The sequence below is a fragment of the Nylanderia fulva genome, unplaced genomic scaffold (assembly GCF_048542155.1).
Source record: "Nylanderia fulva isolate GAGA-0341 unplaced genomic scaffold, ASM4854215v1 Scaffold40, whole genome shotgun sequence".
Taxonomy (NCBI): Eukaryota; Metazoa; Arthropoda; class Insecta; order Hymenoptera; family Formicidae; genus Nylanderia; species Nylanderia fulva.
The window spans coordinates 235,515-245,699 of NW_028190477.1; the positions used below are offsets into that span (position 1 = coordinate 235,515).

At 35.1% G+C, this 10,185-nt stretch overlaps 1 long non-coding RNA gene across 1 annotated transcript; it reads left to right on the forward strand.

Annotated features, from left to right (window-relative positions):
• Positions 1-2,749: 2,749 nt before the first annotated feature.
• On the forward strand, positions 2,750-3,292 carry LOC146721866 (uncharacterized). Its single transcript, XR_014925482.1, has 2 exons — positions 2,750-2,888; positions 2,967-3,292. It is a non-coding gene; the product is annotated as an uncharacterized LOC146721866 (long non-coding RNA).
• The last annotated feature ends 6,893 nt before the right edge of the window (positions 3,293-10,185 follow it).

Below are 10,185 nucleotides of genomic sequence, written 5' to 3' on the forward strand. Positions count from 1 at the left end.
TATATTATATAATAAATACACTAATATATTATTTTAATATATTATATAATAATATATATATGAATATATATAATATATTATATAATAAATACACTAATATATTATTTTAATATATTAAATAATAAATACACTAACATATAATAATATATATATGAATATATATAATATATTATATAATAAATACACTAATATATTATTTTAATATATTATATAATAATATATATATGAATATATATAATATATTATATAATAAATACACTAATATATTATTTTAATATATTAATTCATAGTTTCATCGGTTGATACAGCTCTATACTCGCTGGCTTCGTTTTTACAAAACACCTTACGAACTAGCCTACCCAAAGCGAAAAGTCATATTAATAATAGTTTTGATTTGTACAGCATATTGTCTGGTAAAAAGATTGATGAGAATGATAGGATGTTTTCCTTGGATGTGGTGTCTTTGTTTACGAACGTTCCTCTGGATCTTGCGATTGACGGTATTAACGATAGATGGGATTACATTGGAATAAATACTAAAATACCGAAAAACGAATTTTTGGGGGGTATAAAATTCATATTGACTTCTACATATTTTACATTTGATGACATAATTTATAAACAGACGTTTGGGACCCCTATGGGGTCACCGTTATCACCAATTATTGCAGACCTGGTTATGCAAGATCTTGAGGATACAGTTCTCAAAGCGTTGAATTTGGAATGTTTGTTTTATTTTCGTTATGTGGATGACATAATAGTGGCCACCTCTATGACTAATATGACTCAGATTGTGAATAATTTTAACAACTATCATGAAAGACTTAAATTCACGGTCGAACAAGAGGTTAACCATAGCTTGAATTTCTTAGATTTATCACTTAAAATTATTAATAACAAAATATATATAGACTGGTATCAAAAAGAAACCTTCTCAGGAAGGACGTTATCATTTTATTCAAACCACCCATTATGCCACAAAATTGGAATAATATATAACCTTGTAGACAGATGTCTATTGCTATCACATCCACTATTTTTTAATAAAAATTTGGAGTTAATTATTAATATACTCAGAAGCAATGGTTACCCTCTTGATCTGATTTTTAACAAAATTAATCATCGGATAGAACACATCATATCTAAGGGGAGCATTATAGAGAGACAGGCCAACATAGAAAGAACAAAAAGTATAGGAAATGACTCGGTCAATAAAAAATTCTTTGTCATTCCGTATATAGATGGGATCTCAGAAATGATTGTTTCCTCGGTAAAAAATAAAAATTGTATGGTAGGGTATAGATGTCTCAACAAACTGGATAATATTATTAAAGCGCAGAAAGATAAAACTAAACATCCATGCAATTCGAATGTGGTTTATAAGATCAGTTGCAATAATTGTAATGCATCTTATGTAGGCCAAACAAAGAGGCAATTGCAGACGCGAATGAAAGAACATAAAAATGATATTAGATTGGACTCAACGAAACATTCAGTAATTTCTGAACACATAATAAATGAACATCATACTTTTATCTATGAACATCATGCCTTGTGCACCGGTATTTAATTCTAACGAAAAATTATTTAGTTTCGTTAGGATAACGCATTGTCATCCGCGATTTGGCTCTTGTTGCCCGTCTTATACGTTAAATTTATATTTATATTACAGAGCCTTGTTAAAACTCTTATATTTGATACACGCTGGCTTAAAAAATGCGTTTGTTTACCAACATTAATATATATAACAGAGAAAAGTATAGAATCGAAAGGATCTGAATAGCTCAGCTGGAAGAGCAGTCGCCCGGCAAGTGAAAGGTCTCGGGTTCGATTCCCGATTCAGCGATTTTCGGATCTATATTTTTCTCTTGCATTCATTTATTTATTTTCCGTAGGGGGGTTAAAGGGGTATTGAAATTAAATCTCAAAATATGAGATTATTTCATATTTAAAATCTTGGCCGTGTCCAAGTAAAAATTTGGTGCCTTGTGCACCGGTATTTAATTCTAACGAAAAATTATTTAGTTTCGTTAGGATAACGCATTGTCATCCGCGATTTGGCTCTTGTTGCCCGTCTTATACGTTAAATTTATATTTATATTACAGAGCCTTGTTAAAACTCTTATATTTGATACACGCTGGCTTAAAAAATGCGTTTGTTTACCAACATTAATATATATAACAGAGAAAAGTATAGAATCGAAAGGATCTGAATAGCTCAGCTGGAAGAGCAGTCGCCCGGCAAGTGAAAGGTCTCGGGTTCGATTCCCGATTCAGCGATTTTCGGATCTATATTTTTCTCTTGCATTCATTTATTTATTTTCCGTAGGGGGGTTAAAGGGGTATTGAAATTAAATCTCAAAATATGAGATTATTTCATATTTAAAATCTTGGCCGTGTCCAAGTAAAAATTTGGTGCCTTGTGCACCGGTATTTAATTCTAACGAAAAATTATTTAGTTTCGTTAGGATAACGCATTGTCATCCGCGATTTGGCTCTTGTTGCCCGTCTTATACGTTAAATTTATAATCATACTTTTAATTGGGACAATGTTAAGATCATGGACAACGAAAATAATTATTATAAAAGACTCATTTCTGAGATGCTACATATCAAGGAACAAAAAAATGGACTAAATTTAAACAAAGATACTGAGTTACTTAGCGAATCGTATTTTGATATTTTGGATATATTAGCGAACAAGAAATAATAATAGGACAAATAGGACATTAACGAGTAAAACATAGATATTAGATCATATATAAACACGCACGCTCTCCGATCAAGTAGAGTTTAAAATGAGCTGTCTTTCTGTATTGTTGGTTTGTTATGTGTCATCCTTAATAACTGTTAATAAGTAGCAAAATTGTCAAGAAGAACGATGATAGGTAAGCATACTACCAATTGTAGGGGATACATATTATAATTTGGACATACGTTGATCGGTAATTTTTTATTAATCGCAGCGCCTACGGAACGGGTTAATTTCTCGCATATTAACGATGAAACTATCCGAGATCTGAACAAAATCAGGGATCATATCGAGGCGAACATTGTTGGACAGGACGGATTGAAACACGCGTTAATTGCTCAAAAACTCTTGATTCTGAATAACTATAATTAAATTTCGATATTATGTGAATTGTAAGAATTTATATTTCAATAATTATACTGAAGAAGACCGCGTGCGGTCGAAACGTTTATAGAATGATTGTAATTTGCGTTAGTTTTAATATAATGACTGTAGTTTTATAATTTATACATGTAATAAATGGTAGTTGACTGAACATCTCGAATATTCAGCTCGATAAGTTGGCCTTATATTTATCACTTTGTTTTTAATATATTAAATAATAAATACACTAATATATTATTTTAATATATTATATAATAAATACACTAATATATTATTTTAATATATTATATAATAAATACACTAATATATTATTTTAATATATTATATAATAAATACACTAATATATTATTTCAATATATTATATAATAAATACACTAATATATTATTTTAATATATTATATAATATATAAATATATTAATATAAAAATATATTAATTGGCACATCATCTCCATCCGAAATCAGCTTCGAATTTAATGCTTCTGAAAAAACATATTTATATTCTCTCGGTTATAAATCAACAAGTCCCAAGTACGTTATATCTGAGCATTTCGCGCAGAATGGATGGCGCTCTGAAAATACGCGGAAAATTGGAAATCGACTTTTTGAACTTTCGGTACATACCTATTTCGCGTCAAATCTCAACTTGATCGTGCACGATGACAACTTACAAGGCTATATGCACCCTGCCGAGAATATCCGCGTATGTGTCGCGTATACGGCCGGCGATAACCCGCAGGTCACCGTAAGACATTCTTCAAGCGGTTTGATTTAGTATGGTCCCTTTCAAACTACCCCCGCCGTTATCTAGCTCTTGTTCACCACCACGCGAAACGAACCGGAAGTACGGAGCGGAAGTATACTCATGCGCACGAGTAGAGAATAAGTTCGCGTTGCTGTGTGTGAACGTGCTATCGAATTGCTATGCCGAACTCACAGCACAGAGAAGGCTTTAGAATCTTTACCTATCCTCTCCTTTTGTACGCTAATCAAATGATACTATTTGGCTAACAGTTGGCGAAACATAGCTGCAAAGAGAATTCGTTAACAGTCGGCGGTGAATATTTGCCTTATAGCGTTTTCGATTGGGAAAAAGTTAGTGCGCACCAGTGCGCACTCAGTTCACACGAACACTGGACAAGTTCCATGGGTTGCACTGAATAGTGCAGGTGAAAAAGAACACGCCGAAATTTTCAGTGCTACTTGAGTTGACTAGATTCCGGGAAAAACGAAAAAGTAACCTCGACATCTTGTGTTCAGTTAAATAATGATTTTTATTATATGTAATTAAATATAGAAGATGATCAAGAATATCACGTATGACAAATATAAAAATTATTATTATGCAGTATAAAAATGCTATTACATTAAGTACATTAATTATATTTTAAAAAAGGGTATAGGTTCGATGTTTATATAAAAAGATATAACACTTACGGTGTCATTATCCATTTTTTTCACACATTCTACATAATTTACAGTTTTTGGAATTATTCTTCTAGTTCGAAGAGTTGTAATTATTTCTTGCTCGCTTGAACTAGAAGAAGATTCCAAAAATGTCTCCAAAATATTAAAGAAAGCCAAATCCGAATTGCTCATTATGTCGAATTTTCGTTCAAAAGAATGCCCTACTGCTTGCATGCATCCAGTGCATTGAACTGGCACCGTCAAAATATCTCGTGCCACTTAGTGCGCACTATGCGAGTGTTGTGCGTTCAAACGAACACGCAACACTAGCCAAGTGCGCATTGGCACTACCAATCGAACACGCGCCTGACATTCAGTGCAGCCAGTGCACCCCAATCGAAAACGCTATTAGTTTAGAGAGCTATTTAGAGTTTTAATAACAGAGAAGGAGAATGAGAGATTAATAATAAAATAAATATCAATTTATATATTTATTTATACGTATGTGTATATTCGATGTTATATATTATATATACATATAATTATAGTAGGTATACATTTGTTTGACAATTCTTATGTGTGTAGCTTTATCCGGTCTCTTGGACAAGTTTGCTCAAGGGAGCAAAAATAAAGGGGGTAAAATAATGGAAATGTATATATAATACTTAAATTTTTAATTGTAAAAGAATGATATTTTAAAATGAAAATTAAGTGGTATATCAAAGAGAGCTATAGATATAGTTCAGGTGCTCACGTGTGACTTTAATAATAATTCAGTACACGCGTTAGAACAACGAGCTCAGTGTGTACGAGCCTTAACACAAGCTTGTTGCAGAATCGGGATGATAAATCGCTCGCACTATCTCTTCTTTGGATCTTATGACTTCACGTCATGACGTACTGAATCCCGCGAGAACGACTCGATAAATAAAGTGGATTTAAGTACGTCGTCAAAGTGCGCTCAGCACTCCGGAAGAAATCATCCTGATGTTACAATTAAGTTCCCTTTTCGATTAATTTTACAGATTCTTTCGCGCGTCAATCTCGATCGAGCGCAGCAGAAAGAAATGTCGAAGCATAATTTATTTTAAAATCCTTTAATTCGTCAAATAAAATCGCGAATGCAAATTCGTATACATAAATCGTAAAATTCGATCGGAATTTTTTATTCGATCCCCCGTTTCTCTTTCGCATTCTAAAATATCTTGTAACTTTCTTGTAAATCACAATTTTATTAAACCCAGATCTATACACACACACACATTCGAAATTAAATAAAAGGCAACGTTCCATTTTACGGTACAATCGATGTCTTTTCATGCCACGTTATACCGCAATTTTCTCGCAGATTGCGCCGTACGTTGTACACAGGACGCTTTGTTCTGACATTTCCGTTCAGGCCTGTAACAGGCCCCTACTCGCTCGCTCCGCTGGCATATCTATTTCGCCGTTTGCTCCTGAGGGCGCACTACCAAGTCCCAGAGTATTAATAAATTGCTTCGTATTGTGTGCTCTGCCTCTCTATGCGGGTTCCGCGGGAGCGCGCGTCGCTGGCTTCCTGCACCACCACTGCCACCCTACTCTCATCCATTTTCTCGTCTTTTTATCTCTGCCCTGCTTGTGCGCAGCCACCGCGACGAGTATCTCCCATCGGGATTTACCCAGGGGCGACGGCGCGTCGAAGCGCGAGCGAAAACACGGCGGCGCTATCGCTTCCCGAAAAGCTAAGCTTCCGGATGGATTTAAGGGGATTTCCCGAAGAGCGCCAAGGTCGACGTGGATCGAGGATTTCGCCAGTCGCAGGAGCTGTGGTCATTCTCGCCATCAGCACTCACCGATTAAACCCGAGTTGGAGCGCATTCGATTTTCATTTTCGATCTTCTCGGAGAGGATTTGGATTATTTATAGTGTTTTATTGAGCGTTTAATATATCTTATTGGACAATTACATTAAATGACGATTCGAGGAATAGCTTTTAAAAAATGCGTTGATTTCGTTTTTTCTAAAAATAATATCTTGACGTAGTTTTATGCGAATAACTCTGTTTCTGTATAGTTTTAGTATATTGACAGTTATGAATAATTGTTAATTTCTTAATCTTTAATTTTAAATGATGCGCTGAAGAAGGTTGAAAAATAACAGAACTTAATTAGCTCTTATTGCCTTTTATATGTATATTAATATCTTATTGGTCCTGTAGGGGTTTTAATTGGCGTCGTCTCCAGCTGTTGGGGCTGACGATAAAAGTTGCTTCGAATTGAGCGAATTTGTTGACAATAGAGCGCTACAGAGGTAGATCGTTCTCGTGAAAGTTTCTTCAAGTTTCCGCTAATCGCGGGAAATCACCTCGAATTCGTCGACGTCTTTCTCGCTTTATTTTATACCGCCCTTTCGGCCGGAAGCTGGAAGTAAGGCGTTAATGGAGCGGATGACATAGAGCCGGAGAAGCAGGTTGGGGAAGACTATCACTCATGCGACCGGTAACAAACGCATGGGAAAACTCTATTCTGGAGAGTTTGCGAGTATCTACGGCGATAGAAGAAAAGATCGCGTCAAAGTTCGGTGCTTCGTCATTTTTAGTAGCGACGACGTGACCTCGCATTTATGTCGTCATCCTCCTTCCGAAGGAGAGAACTCGCAGATACTCGATCGTCGATAATAGGAAGATAGTTTGTCGGTTCAATTCGATCGGCATCGTTAAGATTCTCACGTCTCTATTCGAATGTTTGGAATGTATATCTATAGGGGATGAATACGTAGAATTATACCGAATATATGTATATGTCATCATTGTATTTTTATAATTGTAATTTATAAAATATTGACCGAAACGTTCGCTTTGTATTTATATTTAAAGAGTACTTATGTTTAATTATTTTTTGTCACCTTTTATTGTAATTCATTATTAGACATTAGATTAAAGAATATTATTTTTATATATGACTTCACTTTCTAACATAATTTGAATTTTTATATTTACTGTTTTCTTAACAGCCTTTTATCAAATTTATTATATGTATATGTATTTGCAGTCCTAGAATCTGACGAAAAAATTAGTTTGATCTAAATTTAATTTAAATTTAAATTCAATCAGCTCAAATTTAATATTAATTTAAATGTCTCGACTAAACTCAACGATTTCTTATCATGATAATATTTAAGAAATATTTTATACGTGAGTTATATCCTTTTTTCAATTTACTTTTATCATTTTTCATTATGTATTACCGTTGTTTACGATACCGAGTCACAACAAGCTACAAGCAAGTATGAGTTCAAAATAGAGGCGTATTTTATGGAAGATACACATCGCCGTCAAGTTTAATATCGTTGGCAGCGCTTCGTTTTCAGGCTGGCGAAATAATCGCGCGCGCGGGAATATTATCAAAATTTCCCGTGCAATCTCGAAGCGAGAATTTCGACGGGCGCCGCTTAGCCGCGCCTCTCGAATGGCAGAGAGGCCCTTGAGCGAGTTCTTGACCGTCCGTTGTGAAATTTGCTTCACGGAGCGCCCTGCGCATATAGGTTGGATGTAAAATTGTCGGCGGAATACGCGGGAAATATGCGAACGAGCCTTCCGGCGTCATCCTCGTCTTCGTTAGTAAAACTAGCAAGGCACGTCCTATCACGGAATATCTTCGAGAGATAGCGACAATCTTGTTTTTCTTTTTGCCGTCCTTCTTCTGCATGAAAGCTGCGTGCCCTGAAGCTGACGTCTCACGTGAGCGAGACTTTTTGAACGGCTTTTCGAGTCAATAAAAATATTGAAAAACTTCTCCGGGAGTTCTAAATGTGATTGAAAGCTCAGTTTCATAATATAAAATTTAAATTATATACGCACATTTAAAAGGAGTGAAATTTTCAAATTTATTTAGTTTCAGGTATATTTTATATCGTGCGTGTAATTTTATTATAGATGAAATTGGAGGTTGTAAATACGTCAAAATATTTAATGTCGAAAATTGAAAAATTTTCGGACTTTATTATTTCCTTGATTGATTAACACGTACATATATATATATATATATATATATATATATATATATTATAGATAACATATTATTTTGATTTCTATAATATAATATTTGACATGATTGATGAATTTTAAAGAAAAATATTCACTGAAATTTCCGGTTAGGAGAAATTATTTACGAGTTTCGGATCATTTATTACTTTTTAACTTTAACTGATTTTATTGGAAAAAAGAGATGCAAGTTTACACAAGTCGAAACGAAATAAAAACTCAAACCAAATATATATATACGCTGTTGCTGCTAAAGAGATAAAAATTGGCAAGAGTGAAAGAACTGGGGCAAGTAATTCTCTTTCACACGAAAGATAACTCGAGATTGAGAGGAGCAAGTGATGCACTTTGCCACTCTTCGGCTACTTAGATTTTCGAGAAGTCTGGAGGAGCGACGAGAGATAGTTGTCTCGAGCTTGCCGCGAAAATTTCGGATAAAACTCGATGGCGAAATAAAGCGCGCGCGCGCGCGCTCCTTCTTTTTTTCTCTCGCGAGTTCCGCTAGAGTTCTTCGTGGCTCTTCAATTTTCGAGCCGCGGCTCCTGAGGGTGGCTGCACCGCGGAAGAATTTCAAGTAGGCGACACGTGTAAAGCATCAACGGCGTAAAAACAGCTTCGGGAAGTGATTCTACTTCGCGGGGCGGTGCAGTTTTGCTTGATTTTCGTTCCCGTTAGGAAAATCCCGTCGAAAGTTACGCCATTTCGGGGTAGAAGAGAGTCGGGTTACCTCTGCATCCTCTACAACTTCTTCTCCAAGTGTCGGAGAATATCGAAGTAATGTGAGAGTCGTGCCCCGGTAAATCGTAGACATGTGCATGGACATTGTTTACATAATGCACTTCTATATACGGCATTATTCACAATGCGAAATAGATTTTTTTAATATTTTTTTTTTACTAATTAGAATAGAGAAGCGATATTGGACTTTTGTTTTTAAAGTCCCTGAATTAAAAAAAAAGAAACAAATTAGTCTCCTCTGAAAAATATATTGAATAATTTTTTATAGAAAATATATAATAATTGGAGTAAGTGGGCGAAAGTAAAATCCAATATCGTTGGTCCTAACGTTCCCTAAATTCACTCTAAAACTAATTCTGGGAAAATGCCCGTTGATTTAATTAAGGTTCACGATGTCCAAATATCAGATCGCCGATCGGAATAGTTTATTAGTTATTCTCGATATATATGTGTGTGCAGCGTTATTGGAGCGTGGCTCGCGCTGCACCTAGAATTATCGACAATCATTTTCATCGACCGCCAAACTGAAACGCTACTCTATTCGTGTGGCGCGTACATATAGACATAATTATAACCATCCGCCGTCCAATAAGCTGCCAATTATCTCTCTGGATCGCGTTAAACTTCCAAAATGGCAGTCAATATCGCGTGCATGTCGTTCATTAATGTTGATTTTGGATTTAGCAACTTCCTCTGGCCGTTAAATCCTGAAACAAAAGCCTTTGATGCTAAAGCTGTCGACAACCGCCAGCTGAAAAATCAACTATTGTATCTCAATCAACACCGCTGGGCTCTTGGTGTGCTCATTAATCTTGTTAACGCTCTGATGAAAACTGAATTCATATTCTTAATATTATTCAACTAGAATAAAGCATATTGCGC